Below are 18,581 nucleotides of genomic sequence, written 5' to 3'. Positions count from 1 at the left end.
CTAGGACCAGATGGTTTCACAGGCAAATCCTTTCAAATATTTAGAGAAGAGACAACAACTATCCTTCTCAAACTCTTCCAAAATATAGCAGAGAGAGGAACACTCTCAAATTCATTCTATGAGGACACCATCACCCTGATACCAAAACCAGGCAAAGATGTCAAAAAAGAAAAGAAAACTGCAGGCCAATATCAATGATGAACATAGATGCAAAAATCCTCAACAAAATACTAGCAAAAAAAAAAAAAAAATACTAGCAAATAGAATCCAACAGCACATTTAAAGGATCATACACCGTGATCAAGTGGGATTTATCCCAGGAATGCGAGGGCTCTTCAATATACGCAAATCATTCCATGTGATACACCATATTAACTTATTGAAGGAGAAAAATCCTATGATCATCTCAATAGATGCAGAAAAATCTTTTGACAAAATTCAACACCGATTTATGATAAAAGTCCTCCAGAAAGTAAGCATAGAGGGAAGTTACCTCAACATAATAAAGGTCATATATGACAAACCCATAGCCAACATCATTCTCATGGTGAAAAACTGAAACCATTTCCTCTAAGATCAGGAACAAGGCAAGGTTGTCCACTCTCACCACTATTATTCAATTTAGTCTTGGAAGTTTTAGCCACAGCAATCAGAGTAGAAGAAGAAGTAAAAGGAATCCAAATTGGAAAAGAAGTAAATCTGTCACTATTTGTAGACGACATGATACTATATAGAGAGAGAATCCTAAAGATGCTATCAGAAACCTACTAGAGCTAATCAATGAATTTGGTAAAGTAGCAGGATACAAAATTAATGCACAGAAATTTCTTGCATTCCTATACACTAATGATGAAAATCTGAAAAAGAAATTAAGGAAACACTCCCATTTAGCACTGCAAGAAAGAGAATAAAATACCTAGGAATAAACCTACCTAAGGAGACAAAAAACCTGTATGCAGAAAATTGTAAGACACTGATGAAAGAAATTAAAAATGATACAAACAGATGGAGAGATATACCATGTTCCTGGATTGGAAGAATCAACATTGTGAAAATGACTACACTACCCAAAGCAAGCTACAGATTCATTGCAATCCCTATCAAACTACCAATGGCATTTTTCACAGAACTAGAACAGAATATTTTAATTTATTGAAAAAGTACTTAACCTGATTACCATAACTAACAGATGCCGGTGATGAGAACATATGGTTCATTCACAATACCTAAAAGTAACCTTTAAAATCCTAGTGTTTGTCTCAAATTTTTTCTATGAAGAACTCCTTTCTAGCTTTTATATCTCAAGTTTACACTGTTATATTTCATTGTCTGCTTAGAGAAAGGATCTCTTCAATGTCTTCATCAGTTTTACATTGAATAATCAGAGAAAAATGGTTGATTTGAAGTTAATAGAAAACAACTAGAAATTATCCCTTTTAATACTGGCTGCTTATTTAACTTTAATTCCATTATATTAAATTAATGTAATAAAAATCAATCATTCTAAATTGTGCCTTGTAGAAGATGATGGAAACTTAAGAAAATCGATTTAGCTTTTGTGCCATTTAATATGATAAATGTGGCTTGTGATAGCTAAAGAAGTGAAGAAAGTTCTTTGGTAACCACTAACAATAGTGACAGTGCTAATTAAAATGCAACATGATTCTAAACAACCTGTGTTAGCTATAATCTGATTTTTTGTTGGTTGAAAAGAAAAATTCCTTTGTATTATTTAAATTACTTAATTTAACACACTACAGTTGCATTTTTAAAAGTATATTTTAGTAGTCATATTCAGGCATATTGTTTTAATTTGTATTTAAAACAATCAAAGAGATTGGTTTTATTGGTAATTACATTGCCTAGGGAAAGATAAAATAACTGGAGATTCTGATTATGGCCTGACTTTTAATTTAGTTTATTGAGTGATATTTAAATGGAATCACAGATTAGGAAGTGATTTAAAGAATTCATTTTGTGTATTATCTTCTCTTCAGATATGAAAATAGTTAAATATGCCTTCAACATAATTATTATGCTGAATTATAGACAATAAATAATGCTTTAACAATTTATATGTAATATCAATTTAAAATATGCTAATAGTATAAATGTTGTTTATATAAATTTACAAATAATATTTTACATTTACAGATAATACTATTGGCAAGGTATACTAATCTTAATTTTTTTATATGTTCCACTTGGAATATGCACATAAAGATTTGTGGTAGAGCATCCAGGTACTTTCTTTGCAAGACCATGGTGTAGGGGTTTGAAAAAAAGAAAGGAAGAAAGGAAGAAAGAAAGAAAGAAATAAAAGATGGAGGAGGGAAATGATGCCTTTAATTTTAAAATATTTTGTATTAGTACTGTCAATCAATGTTTTATTATGCCATACTTGCCTAATTTAATATTTTATATTAATTTTTAATACGTATTATAAGCCACTGCTGCTTTCCTGAGGAAAGACTTATATGTTTTCTATTCACTTACAAATCTACTTTTTTTTTTTTAATGAACTTGCTAAATTCTGAACTCTTTTTTTTTTAATTTAATTAATTAATTAATTAATTTATGGCTGTGTTGGGTCTTCATTTCTGTGTGAGGGCTTTCTCCAGTTGCGGCAAGCGGGGGCCACTCTTCATCGTGGTGCGTGGGCCTCTCACTATCGCGGCCTCTCTTGTTGCAGAGCACAGGCTCCAGACGCGCAGGCTCAGTAATTGTGGCTCACGGGGCTAGTTGCTCCACGGCATGTGGGATCCTCCCAGACCAGGGCTCGAACCCGTGTCCCCTGCATTGGCAGGCAGACTCTCAACCACTGAGCCACCAGGGAAGCCCATAAATCTACTTTATTTTCTTAAATTTCATTATTGAAAAAATGCCTTCTAAATACCTAACCTAAAACTTCCTTTCTGATCACTTCTTACTAAATTCTGTCTTGACCTACATTGAATATAATTTCAAATTAGCAATAGTGTTGATTTAACAATCGTCTGGTAATACTATTCTTATTTGCTATTGATCTTTAGCTCCATTAGTTATTAATTGACTGCTGAACTATCTAGAAGTAACAGAGGCAAAGGTTCTACAGGGGACCAAAGACATCATCTTCAATGACACAGCATGTCTTCCATATGTAACATTCTTCTCATCACAAAACACCCATAAGACATCAAATTGGGAAACTAAAGACATATTTATTGAATGTATCATACACGAATCTGTAAGTTAAAGATCACATGTAAAAGGAGTTACAAAATGTAGATGATAAAAGAGAAATATCATAGAACAGAAAAATTTCATATAAAGACACATACACAAACACAAGCACTCACATACACAAAAAATGCTATATGAACTGAATTGTGTAGAGATGAAAGAGAACAAGTCACATATTTTTTTTTTCACATTTTTGTCTGTTTTTAAAATAAACTTTATTTTCTAGAGTAGTTTTAGGTTCATAGTGAAATCGTGCAGAAGGTACAGAGGTTTACCATATACACATGCATAGCCTCCCCCATTATCAACATCCTTTATCAGAGTAATACATTTGTATATTTGATAAACCTACATTGATGCATAATTATCACCCAAGCTCCACAGTTTTCATTAGGGTACACTCCTAGTACATTCTATGGGTTTTGACAAGTGTATACTGACATGCATCCACAATTATAGTATTATACAGAGTAGTTTCACTGCTCTAAAAATACTCTGCTCTGTGAATTCATTCTTCCCTGTCATCTAAAACCTGGTAACCACTGACCTTTCCACTGCCTCCATAGTTTTGACTTTTCCAGAGTTGGAATGCCTTGTCACAGTTGGGATCATACAGTATGTAGATTTGTCAAATTGGCTTCTTCAACTTAGTAATAAGCATTTAAGGTTCTACCGTTTCTTGTCATTAATTGATAGCTCATTTCTTTGTAGTGCTGAATAGTATTTCATTGTCTGGATGTACCACAACTTATTTATCCAAAAGCTGGTTCTTCATGCTTTGACAATTATGAATAAATCTCTTATGAATAGCCATGTGAAGGTTCTTGTGTGGACATAGATTTTCAATTCTGTTGTGGAAAACCAAGGAGTACAATTGCTGGATTGTATGGTAAGAGAATGTTTAGTTTTATAAGAAATTGTCAAACTGTCTTCCAAAGTGGGCATTTTGCATTTCCACCAACGATGAATGAGTTTCTGTTGCTACATATCTCCACCAGCATTTGGTACTGTCAGTGATCTGAATACGGATTCTTCTAGTATATATGTACTGGTGTCTCATTTTTGGTTTAATTTCCACTTCCCTGATGAAATATGATATGGAGAATTTTTTTCATATGCTTATTTGCAATCTGTATATATATAATTTGGTGAGGTGTCTGTTAAAGTTTTTGGCACATTTTTTCTTGTGTTGTTTCTTTTCTTATTGTGGAGTTTTAAGAGTTTTTAAAAATGTTTTGGATAACAATTCTTTATCAGATATATATCATGCAAATATTTTCTCCCAGTGCAGTTTACTTGCTCATTCTCTTAAGAGTATATTTTGCAGAACTAAATTTTTTAATTTTAATGAAGTCAGGCTTGTCAAGTCTTTCTTTCATGGATCATGGATGTTATATCCAAAAAAGTCATCACGAAACTCAAGGTAACTTAGATTTTCTCCTATCTTATCTTCCATGAGTTTTATATTTCTATGTTTTGCATATAATTCTGAAATATTTTTGAGTTAATTTTTTATGAAGGGTACAAGGGCTCTATCTGGTTCATTTCTTTTGCATGTGGGTGTCAGTTGTCTCAACACCATTTGTTGGAAAAACTATCTTTTGTCCATTGTCTTGCCTTTGCTCCTGTGTTAAAGATCAGTTGATATATTTGTGTGGACCTATTTCTTGGCTCTTTATTCTGTTCCACTGATCTCTTTATTCATTATTTTGGCAATATCACAAAGTCTTGATTATTGTAAATTTATAGTAAGTATTGAAATTGGGTAGCATCATTCTTCTAACTTTATTATTCTTCTTTAATAGTGTGTCAGCTTTTCTGAGTCTTTCACCTCTCCAAATAAACTTGAGAATCTGTTTGTCAATATCGACAAAATAACTTGTTGGAAATTCAAGTAGGATTTCATTGAATCTATAGATCAAGCTGGGAAAACTGATATGTTGAGTCTTCCTATACATGAACATGGAATATCTCTCCATTGATTTAGTTCTTCTTTGATTTCTTCATCAGAGATTTGTAGTTTTTCTCATATTGATTCTGTACTTTTTTTTTAGAAATGCACCTAAGTATGTCATTTTTGGAGTACTAATGTAAATGGCATTATTGTGCTCTCAACTTCAAATTTCACTTGTTCATTGCTGGTATATAGGTAAGTGATTGAATTTTTTATATGAACCTTCTATCCTGCAACTATGCTACGGTTTATTGGTCCCAGGAATTTGTAAATTTATTCTCTTGGATTTTCTACATAATCATTTCATCTATGAACAAAAAACTTTGACATTAAAGTTTGAATTCTTCCTTCACATTCAATACACATTTTATTTTCTTGTCCTGTCTTATTATGTTAGCTAGGAATTCAAGTATGATGTTGAATAAAAATGGTAAGAAGCAATGTCCTTGCCTTCTTCCTGATCTTAGTGGGAAAACTTTTATTTTCTCACCATTAAGCATGATATTAACTGCAGATTTTGTAGCTATTCTTTAACTATTTGAGGAAGCTTCCTTAGTTTACCAATAATTTTATCATTAATGAGTGTTGGATTTTGTCAAATAGTTTTTCTGCATCTATTGGTATGATCATGTGATTTTTTATGCTTTTATCTGTTCATGTGATGGATTACATTAGTTGATTTTTTGAATGTTGAGCCAGCCTTGTGTATCTGGGAAAAATTCAAATTGGTGAAGGTGAATAATTATTATGCATTTGAAATTAAAGATCAACAATTTAAAACAATTAAGGATATATATATAAACGGCAAACCAAAAATCTATAATAGATGTACATACAAAAAAGAAAAGGGAATCCAAGTATATTACTAACGATAGTTAACAAACCACAAGAGAGGACAGAAAAAGAGGAAAGAAAAACAAAACACCTACAAAAACAAATATAAAACAATTAACAAAATGGCAGTAAGAACATACATATCAATAATTACCTTAAATGTAAACAGATTAAATGCTCCAACCAAAAGACATAGACTGGCTGAATGGGCATAAAAACAAGACTCTTATATATGCTGTCTACAAAATACCTACTTCAGATCTAGAGACAAATACAGACTGAAAATGAGAGGATGGAAAAAGGTATTCCATATAAATGGAAATCAAAAGAAAGCTGGAGTGGCAATACTCATTTCAGAAAAGATAGATTTTAAAATAAAAACTGTTACATAATGATCAGGGATTAATCCAAGAAGAAGATATAACAATTGTAAATATGTATGCACCCAACATAGGAGTACCTAAATATAAAGCAAATGTTAACAGACAAAAAAGGAGAGATCAACAGTAACATGATAAAGTAGGGAACTTTAACACCCTGCTTACATCAATGGACAGGTCATCAAGAGAGAAAATCAAAAGGAAACACAGGCCTTAAATGACACATTAGACCAATAGAATGTAATTGATATTTATAGAGCATTCCATCTGAAAGCTGTAGAATACACATTCTTTTCAAGTGTACATGGAACATTCTCCAGGATAGATCACATGCTGGGCCATAAAGCAAGCCTCAGTAAATTTAAGAAAGTTGAAATCATATCAAGCATATTTTCTGATCACAATGCTATGAGATTAGAAATCAACTACAAGGAAAAACTGAAAAGAACACAAACATGTGGAGGCTAAACAATATGCTACTAAATAATCAATGGATCGATGAAAAAATCAAAGAGGAAATCAAAAATACCTAGAGACAAATGAAAACAAAACCATGACAATAGAAAAGTTATGTAACATAGCAAAAGCAGTTCTAAGAGGGCAATTTATAGTGATACAAGCTTACCTCAGGAATCAAGAAAAATCTCAATTGAAAAACCTAACTTTATACCTCAAGCAGATAGAGAAAGAAGAACAAACAGAATTCAAAGTTAGTAGAAGGAGGGCTTCCCTGGTGGCGCTGTGGTTGAGAATCTGCCTGCCAATGCAGGGGACACGGGTTCGAGCCCTGGTCTGGGAAGATCCCACATGCCGCGGAGCAACTGGGCCCGTGAGCCACAATTACTGAGCCTGCGCGTCTGGAGCCTGTGCTCCACAACAAGAGAGGCCGTGATAGTGAGAGGCCCGCGCACCGCGATGAAGAGTGGCCCCCGCTTGCCACAACCGGAGAAAGCCCTCGCACAGAAACGAAGACCCAACACAGCCATAAGTAAATAAATAAATAAATAAATAAAAATTAAAAAAAAAAAAATAAAAAAAAAAAAAGTTAGTAGAAGGAAATAAATCATAAAGAACAGAGCAGAAATAAATGAAGTAGAGACTAAAAAAACAAAAGAGAATATCAATGAAAATAAAAGCTGTTTTTTTGAAAAGATAAACAAAATTCATAAACTTCAAGCCAGACTCATCAAGAAAAAAAGGGAAAGGGGCCAAATCAATAAAATCAGAAATGAAAAAAGACACTTTACAACCAACACACAGAAATATAAAGGATCGTATTTTCTACAAACAACTATATGCCAATAAAAAGGACAACCTAGAAAAAATAGACAAATTCTTAAAGAGGTACAACCTCCCAAGACTGAACTTAGAACAAATAGAAAATATAAACAGACCAATTGCCAGTAATGAAATTGAACCAGTAATTTAAAAACTCCAAAAAAACAAAGTCCTGGACCAGGTATCTTCACAGGTGAATTCTATCAAACATTTAGAGAAGAGTTAACACCCATCCTTCTCAAACTATTCCAAAAACTTGCAGAGGAAGGAACACCTTCTGAACTCATCCTATGAGGCCAACATCACCCTGATACTGACACCAGATTAAGATATTACAAGAAAAGAAAACTAGAGGCCAATAACACTGATGAACATGTATGCAAAAATCCCCAATAAGATACCAGCAAAGTGACTCCAACACTATATTAAAAGGATCATTCATCTTGATCAAGTGGGATTTATCCCAGAGATGCAAGGATTTTTTCAATATCTATAAATCAATCAGTGTGATGTACCACAGTAACAAATTGAAGAATAAAAACCATATGATCATCTCAATAAATGCAGAAAAAACTTTTGATAAAATTCAATATCCATTTATGATAACTCTCTAGAAAGTGAGGATAGAGGAAAAATACCTCAACATAATAAAGGCCATATATGACAAACCTACAGCTAACATCATACTAAAGAGTGAAAAGCTGAAAGCATTTCCTCTAAGATCAGGAACAAGACAAGTATACCTGCTCTCACCACTTTATTCAGTATAATTTTGCAAGTCCCAGCCACAGCAATCAGAGAAGAAAAAGAAATAAAAGGAACCCAAATTGGAAAAGATGAATTAAAACTGTTTCTGTTTGCAGATGACATGATACTATACATAGAAAACCCTAAAGATGCTACCAGAAAACTACTAGAGCTTATCAATGAATTTGGTAAAGTTGCAGGATACAAAATTAATACACAGAAATCTGTTGCATTTCTATACACTGACAATAAAAGATCAGAAAGAGAAATTAAAGAAACAACCCCATTTACCATCACATCAAAAATATTAAAATACCTAGGAATAAACCTACTTAAGGAGGCAAAACACCTGTACTCTGAAAACTATAAGATGCTGTTGAAAGAAATCAAAGATGACACAAACAGATGGAAAGATATACCATGTTCTTGAATTTGAAGTATTAACATTGTTAAAATGACCATACTCACCAAGGCTATCTATAGATTCAATGCAATCCATATCAAATTACCCATGGCATTTTTCACAGAACCAGAACAAATATTTTTTCACATTTATATGGAAACACAAAAGACCCCAAATAGCCCAAGCAACCTTGAGAAAGAAAAACGAAGCTGGAGGAATCAGGCTCCCTGACTTCAGACTACTACAAAGGTACAGTAATCAAAACAGTATGGTACTGGCACGAAAACAAAAATATAGATAACTGGAACAAGACAGAAATAAACCCATGAACCTGTGGTCAATTAAACTATTACAAAGGAAGCAAGAATGGAGAAAAGACCATCTCGTCAATAAATGGTGCTGGGAAACTGGACAGCTACATTTAAAAGGATGAAATCAGAACATTCTTTAACACAATACACAAAAATAAACTCAAAATGGATTAAAGATCTAAATGTAAGACCAGATACTATAAGACTCCTAGAGGAAAACATAGGCAGACCACCCTTTAAGTTAAATTACATTAATATTTTCTGGATCCATTTCCTAGAGTAATGGAAATAAAGGCAAAAATAAACAAATGAGACCTAATTAAACTTAAAAGCTTTGCACAGCAAAGGAAACTATAAACAAATAGAAAAGCTGATGTATGGAAAGGGAGAAAATATTTACAAAGTTGCTACTGACAAGTGCGTAGTTACCAAAATATATGAACAGCTCATACAGCTCAATATCAAAAAAACAAACAACCCAATCAAAAAAATGAGCAGAAGATCTAAAGAGACATTTCTCCAAAGAATTCATACAGATAGTCAATAGGCACATGAAAAAATGCCCAACATCGTTAATTATTAGAGAAATGCAAATCAAAAGTACAATGAGGTACCACCTCACACTGGTCAGAATGGCCATCATTAAAACACCTACAAATAATAAATGTTGGAGAGGGTGTGGGAAAAAATGAACCCTCCTCTACTGTTGGTGGAATGTAAATTGGTGAAGGCACTCTAGATGCTCCTTAAAATACTAAAAAATAGAATACCATAAGGTATTGTATCCAGCAATCCCACTCCTGGTCATATATCCAGAGAAAACTGTAATTTGAAAAGAAACATGCACCACAATGTTCATTGCCACATTATTTACATTAGCCAATACATGGAGGCAATCTAAATGTCCATCAACAGATGAATGGATAAAGATGTTAAAAAAGAAAAGTCAATTTTAATTAAAAAACAAGTAAAAAAAAAATAGATGTGGTATACATATATTCAATGGAATATTTCTCAGCCATAAAAATGAATGAAATCATGTCTTTTGCAGAAACATGGATGGACTTAGAGATTATCATACTAAGTGAAGTAAGTCAGACAGAGAAAGACAAATATACATTATTGTTAATATGTGGAATCTAAAAAAATGACACAAATGAACTTATTTCCAAAATAGAAATAAACTCACAGACATAGAAAACAAACTTATAGTTACCAAAGGGGAAAGGGGTGGGCAGGTAAATTAGGAGTTTGGGATTAACCTAACTTATTACACAGTAATAAATATAAAATTGATAACCAACAAGGACCAACTGTATAGTACATGGAACTATACTCAACATGTTGGAATAATCTATAAGGGAAAAGAATCTGAAAAAAAATATGTATATACATTTATAGATACATATATATGTACATATATATATAACTGAATCACTTTTCACTGAAAGTAACACATTGTAAATCTAATATACTTCAGTTAAAAAATAAATAAATAAAATAAAATTTGCAAAAAATAATAAATAAATAAATGTGGGTAGAATCAACAAATTTCTAAGAAAATGTAAATGATCAAATCTGAGGTAAAAAATAGAAAATTAAAATATTCCTATAAACTTAAAAAATTGAATCAATAAGTTAAATTCATTTTCAAATATAATTGCCAATCACACTGCTTAATGATGAGTTCTTTTAAATATATAGTGAAGAATCAATTCAAATTTTACACAAACTCAGAAAAAAATTGGAAAGTAGAGACAAGAAAGATTTAAATAAAACTATACATTAAATATCAATGTTTAACAGAAAATCATAAATGTCAATTATTAAAACTTACCTCTCATCTCCCTAAGATAATTATATCCGAAATGGACTTAATGTAGAGTATTTTATAGTGAAATATTTGACACACACTCACTACATATATCCACACATATATATGCCATCAACGATCTGGTGGAAGCATCCTGATGCCAATGATATATTTCTGTATGTGCTTTTCAATACTCTGTGTAGGTTAGAAGATGTGTCACTCCCATCCCTCTTCAAGGAAGGACTTGTTAACCTAATTGCTTAGAGCACTGTTAGCAGATATTTTGTAGCCATCAGCCCCTTGAGGAATTGCCTCCACTGAAGAAGCCACTGTGCTCAAGGCCACATCACATCCTTTTAAGGTTTTCCCCTGTCAAAAGTCTGAGGGACCATTTTACTTTCACAGGTTTATGTGAGGTCAGTAGAAACTGTTGCAGCTGCATTGCTGCTCAGTTTCTCCCTCTGCCCAATCCTGCTTCCTCTCGTCCTTTCCATAGGCTTAATGAGTATTTGTACATTAAACTTTTGTCATAGAATATGCTTTCTCAAAATCCAAACATCAACATTATGTTTGAATAAGTGAGCATAAGATATACATAAATATATCCCTATATAAAAACTGCAGTAAAATTAGGAGTAGATTCTTTGAACTTTCCCTACCTTCAGAATTTAAAAGAGCCATCCAAGAAATGTATGTATTTGAGACAGACATCAAATCTAAAATACTCTCTGTTATGAATAAGGGCTTTGATGAAAGGATACTCTTGTTAGAAATTGTATTAGAGAAATGATGGTAGCATGGGAAAGAGACTCCTCAATTTCAAGGTACTTGATTCATAAGATTTCATCTGGAAAAAAGAACTGATTTTCTTATAAAAGGAGTAAAATATCAAGTAGTAAGGATATTTTCAAACATCATCCCTTTTGCTATATACAAAAAAAACTCCAGCTAGTATTATACAGAAAAAAACTCTAGGAATAGATCCTTATTTTTTTTTTAAATTACACTTTTGAGATTAAATGTTCAGTCATCACAAACTTTTATTCCATGCCATGATTTCCAATACATTTCCTGATCTAAAAGTAAATTTATGTTGAACATACCATATATTTCACTAATATACATTTAACATATGAAATTTATGTTTTAATTTAAAATATAATTATTTTGAAATGTATAATATTGGCTCTTACAAAAAGAAATATATGTTTGTAAAGGCACTTGATTAAAAATTAAACTAGCTGATACCTTCTAAATTTGGCTTTTAGGAATAAATACTTCAAGAGAAAGTAAGCAGTCAGGAAAGGAAAGCAATTTTTAAAATAAATACACTGAGTTAGAGTAGTGTAATATGCACTATAATCGTCTATATTACCTAAATTCCTATGTCCAAAAAATTAAACTAGTTTTACACAAAATTTCAGAGGCCAGATGATTTATGCAAAAATTATGACATGCAAAAAAAGTACCTATTCTAATATTTGAAATTGGATTTTCTTACTTCAGTGCAGTGCTCTTGACTTTATACCATGTGTGAAAAAATAGTAAGTGGCTGGGGATAAGTATGGTGAAAAGCTGAGAAAAGTGGGATTCTCCATCAAATATTGAGATATATATGCTTTAAGATGAAATTGCCATGAAGATTGACATTTTTAAAAAAGTATTTCTCTTTTTTTCCTCATAGATAATTTCAGTATCTATTGTATTCCCACAAAGTCTCTAAATTATTTTTGCCTATTTACTGAACTTTTCCTTTGGGCTATTTTAGTAAATTGTTCGATCAACTTAAACATGTTCTCAGATATTTCCAGAAGCCAACAATATGTAAATGTAATAGATGGGTGGCATAATTACCACCCATTTTGTCCTTTAGATTACTGCAGTCCTTTTAAATGTATGCACCAATTTTTAGGGTTTTCTCATTCAGTTTTACTTAAATGATTTTTCACAGATTGGCAATAAATCATAATTCTTTTTTATTCTTCGTGGTGTCAACAAAATAATGCAGCTATTTATATCAATACAAAATATGTAGATATGTAATTAGAAAGTGATTTTAATTAGTGTCTTGCTTGCTAATAACAATAAGCAGTCAGTTGATGACATAATGTATCCCAATACAATTCTAATAATTGTTAATAGAATACAGCTGCAATTAATCATTACAAATATGACTTTACAGGTAGATCCCACTTTTGATACACAAAATACTCTTTCTCAGAGATTTCCTTTATAAAAGAAAAATTTGGAATAAATGTAACATGTGGAGTACAAAAGTAGAAACTTCACTTCCTGGTGATCATTATTTTAATTGGTAAAACACCATTTTTAGTTATAATATTTACCATCAAGAGAAAAATAAGGGGCAGATGAAATTTAACATACATAAAATTTCTTTACTTGCCAACAAATGTGTACCTCAACTCAAACATCTGTTTGTGCTATTTTTTTCTTTTTGGTGCTTGTTCATGTGTGTGAATATGTAATTTAAATTAATTGATTAAATGTTTTTAAGAAAAAGCTTAACTATTTCAAATGAATTGAGGCTTTAGAGAAATTGTGTGATATTTTAGATGAGTGTTGTATATTAGGGAAGATCTCAGAAAAAAATTTTAAATGTTCATATGTCTTGGAGATGATAAGAGTGTATTAAGTATATGTATGGCCCACTGTTGTCTGGAAAGTATTAGTAGTATTTGCGTGGAGTTATGATTTCAGTTTGATAAGAAATTTTAATGTTTTTCAGTAGTTGCTTGCCATGAAATCATCCTAAAGAAGATAATGTTACAATAAACTTATACTTCATTTGAATCTTGAGTAATAGGAAGTGTATTTTTTAATCATTTTGTTAAAATAAAGAAACTTACTTTTAAAAATCAGCTGTTTTTAGAAAGAATATATTCAAACTATATCCTGTGATTAATGAACTTCAAAATTTTCATAAGTTCAGCATCAACAATATCATTCAATAAAAGATATTACTTTGAATGATATTTCTTTAAAATTTTATGATTCTGAAATACTCAGAAACAATTATTAAATTCATCAAAACATTATTCCAGGTAGACATTATGGAAGTTTCCTCATTTACTGTCTCTCACCTCTGCAGCCTCCCTCCCCCAGCCATAACAGATACCTTCAAAATATGAGTTTGTTGATGGTTCCATGATAGGGGTTATTAATAAACAATTTTGGATTCTTCTGGAATTTATTTCTGAATCAACATTGATTTATTAATTATTCTGAAACTTTTAGATTATTGTCCTGGTTATTTAGTGAATAATTGATTCTCTTTTTAAGTGGTGAGTGTCCTTAACGAGTTCTCCACTCCTTCCTGGGCACACAAGAAGAAGACTTCTGGGCTTGCCTGGTGGCACAGTGGTTGAGAGTCTGCCTGCCAATGCAGGGGACATGGGTTCGAGCCCTGGTCTGGGAGGATCCCACATGCCGCAGAGCGATTAGGCCCGTGAGCCACAATTGCTGAGCCTGCGCGTCTGGAGCCTGTGCTCCGCAACGGGAGAGGCCGCGATAATGAGAGCCCGCACACCGCGATGAAGAGTGGCCCCCACTTGCCGCAGCTAGAGAAGGCCCTCGCACAGAGATGAGGACCCAGCACAGCCATGAATAGATAAATAAATAAATAAATAGATAAAAGAAAACTTAAAAAAAAAAAAAAAAAAAAGAAGAAGACTTGCATTTATGAGGAACACATTACTTAGGTTTTTATCTTTTCACCATTTTGAGGGTCTCCTAAAGATACACTTCAACAATGGCAATTTGTCTTGCAATATTTCACTTCCCCGTCTCCCCGTCACTCCTCACAGCCTCGTTCTCATCCACTACCATTCCATGTAAGTATCCTTGAAGGAACCGCTGGCACAACAGGTTTGGGGTCCAGGTCATTGTTAGTGTCCAGCTGGAGAGAAAATTTCAACTGAGCTCCTGGAATACTTTATTTCCTTGGCCTTCATACTCCCCTAGAGGATTTTGCTTTATCTATTTTCTCATTTAACTTCCTTTCTGCTAAATTCCTGTTTACTGAAGGAGATAATTAGCTCTAGGTGATTATGATAATTTTGTCTTCACTCTCCAATAGGCACACACACACAAAAATACTTAGCAAACTGTTTTTTTGCACAAGCTTTATGAGTAGCTTCTGTTATTAGGATGTTTTAGATTTGTGTATCTATTCCCAGAATTTCTGCTTAACCTAACAATCTGCTTCTCTCCAAATTAGGAGTAAAAGAAATGTCAAGATTACCGTCTGCTTAATTTTTTTTCTCTCTTGTATCTCATTTTCACAAAACTTTTTGTTTGGTCTATGTGAGGGGAGAATGGGCAAGATTAAGAGCTAAGGGATTTCTCTTTGCCTTTCCTTGCTTCTCAAATCCACTTAGGAAAGTAGGCAATCATCTGCATTTACATCTGTTTTCTGCTTGGATTATTGTGATATATAGATACACATAATAGGTGTATACAGAAATATAGCTATGGATGTAGATAGATAAAGAGATACAGCGATACAGGTTGTAATCAGTTAAATTTCATTTTACTTTTCACTTTTTTTTCCAATTTTTAGCAATGTTGAGTAGCCTTTATTTTGTCTGGCATTACTCTGCCACACAAGCCATAATTTAGTGGTGAATTTGGACTTACAGAACTTTTATTTAACTAGACTCAAATCTCTTAATTTCTTTCTTATGTGAATTATGCTTTTAATTCTGTACATCAATACAGTTTACAAGTACCTAAAGAACACCTAAACAATATGTCTATAAAGCAAAACTGAGTTTGTTTTTATTGCCACCTTGACAGAGTCCTAGTAACACCTCAAAGCAGGAAAGGCAAAGTCACAATAATTTTGAAGTTTTGAGTCTTGTTTAAATTACGTCTCTCAACACATGGACTTGGTTAAGCTTGGGTGAAAACCATGGTATGATAGTTGAGCATTAGTGGATATAGCAAAGTAAAGATTTTGACCTGAGTATTTCAAAAAGTCTCGGGGAGTCACTTGATGCTCTCTTTTGAAAACAGAAAAGTTTAATGTTTATTCAATGGGTTTTTCAGAACAATGACATTATTTGCAACTTGTATCTCCCTTGACAAGTGTTCCTTTAAGTAGTAGTATAATGTCGTATTGATGAAGATAGTACAATAAGAAATTTGTGTTGGTAGAAACTGAGGGCTCTGTGGCTGTAGATGGTTTTGATGATCATAATACATTGATTTAAAGAAAGCCATATGATGCTTAATTCTCACATTTTTAGTAACTAAATTAATGTTATTACCTTAGTATATCCTGTGTAATGGAGCCTTTAATGAAAATAATAGAATTATAAAATAGAACTTACAATCAAAAGGGAATTTAGCAATCTTCCTTCCAATTCAGGAAAATGTTCTGCCAAATTCTTGACATGTGACTGTCCAGTGCTGGCAAAATAAAATAATCCTGCCAACAAAGTTCCCTTCATGTGAATATTGAAGAGAGATGGAAAACAATTTAACATTAAATAAGCATTATCAATGTGCGTGCATGTAAGTTAGCACAAAAATGACTACAAGTCTGGATGGAATTTCACACAAATTAAATAGTAAAGTGGAAGAAAGAAAAATTAAAACTCCTCTTATCTCCTTAAGAAACAAATAGATGTACCTAGTGATTGTCTCCTCTGTTGATTATGAGAAGGTTAATTTCAATGTTATATATACATGGTACCAAGAGTCACTAAGGCTACAACTCTGCATTGTAAAATCAAATCTTTGGTCCTCTTATCTGGTCTATTCTGCTTTCAAGGAGATACCCTACAGAGGTATGAATAGGGATGCAGCTGCTGCCTCACTCCTCAAAGAAAGCATTTTCATTTTACCCTTATACAATCCTTCACTTCAATGCTTCCTTCCTTCTTTCTTTTATTAATATATGACTTCCTCTCACTTATTTTGCTATAAGATCCTGTACACACACAACTTATCATTTTTAATCTTGAATTATGGTTTATTTATTTTTGTCTCTCTCCTTTAACTAGACTGCAAGTTCATAAAAGAGGAATTCTATTTTATTCTTGGTTTACTAGCCAACTTCTAGTGTGTACATGAAAGACATTTGAATTCTTTTTTTGATATAAGTAAAATTTTATTAATATTCCTATTAAAATGTCATGTCCAGAACAGAAAAGATTGCTCCAGTGCAAAGTATGGACCTTAGTTTTTGTACTTCACACACTTTACTAAAATTTCCAGGCTTTTGGAAACATTGATTTTTCTACTGCCAAGAGCATCATGAATGATTACGCTCTTGCAGCTGAGCATGCTTACCCCATCTTTTTAACTTCTATTTGCTTGCATTAGCATGGACTAATACATTTTTCATTAGAAACTGCATCTAATGCTCATTTCATACTTATTTTTGCTCTCTTAATGGTTTTTCTGTTTTGAGACCCAAGCAATCCAAGGATGCGGTAATTGTATAAATGGAAGATCATCAGTGTGATGCACAAATCATTTTTGATCCAATGTTATAAATGTTTAATTTCCATGATTTCTGACATGACTTCTCCACTAACACAGCTTAATTGCATTTTTAAGGGCAGCACCATATATTAACTGGAGTAGAAGTACTGTCTTTTAAATTAGAATCTCCCTCCACATAATAAGAAAGATTTAGAAGCTGCAAATATCTTCAAACCATTTTTTAGTTTGAAACTGCTCAGACTTTTTACTTAGGCTTTGCTTGAAATGAGTATTTACAGCATGGTTTGGTCAGCTATTCTGCTGGGTTTGTAGAGCAGAAAAAGGCTAAAATGTGTGGAGACATGGCTTTCAGTTGGAGCAACTGAAAAGTAACAAGAACAATTGGAAAGAAAATGAGACACAGTCAAAACAAGTTACAATGTCTTAAAGCCTTAGAGAAAATACACCTTTGAGACAATTTTCATTTGAAAACAAACTACAATACCGTGCAATTTTCTCATATTCACTTGTGTGTTTTTTTAAACCATGAAATAACACAGACTTCTGAACTGTTAATGAAAGCTAATATGTTTTCTAACATCTCTGAATAAAATTTGAATAAAATATATAGAGGGTAACTTGCTGAAAAGAGGAGTGTACTTATATTAAATAAAGTTGTACAGAATATTAAATTAGAATCTGTAAGTAAACAGATGCTATGAATGAAGCACAGAAAATGTATGTATTAAAACTTTTTTTTCTAAGAACAATAAAAGATTATTGCAATGTGAAATATATACTGTGACTAATGTGAGATTTTAGAGGGAGGTGCTTTTGGATCTCTTTTTGTTATTAAATTTCACCAGTCCATTTTAGAGAAAGTGCACCATTAATCCAACTCACTGTAATTTTTAATTTTAAAATGATTACTTATATCTGTTTCAAATGTATGGATAGGTTAAAATAGCCTTTTTCACATTCTGCTTAATTACAACGTGTGTACTGATACTATGCTTTATGTTAGTCTTCATTGTTAAAGTAAAATAAATTCAGCACACTTTATATATGTTCTAAAGTGTTTTGTCTGATCCTGTGTTCAACCAATTAAAAGTTATTGAGAACTAAAAGTGCATGATGTTTTACTAGAAACTGTAAAGGAAGCATGGAAAGAATTTGGATAGACATATAG

Source organism: Balaenoptera acutorostrata, chromosome 18 (genome assembly GCF_949987535.1).
Source record: "Balaenoptera acutorostrata chromosome 18, mBalAcu1.1, whole genome shotgun sequence".
NCBI classification, from domain to species: domain Eukaryota; kingdom Metazoa; phylum Chordata; class Mammalia; order Artiodactyla; family Balaenopteridae; genus Balaenoptera; species Balaenoptera acutorostrata.
Note: the sequence above shows the minus strand (reverse complement) of the source record.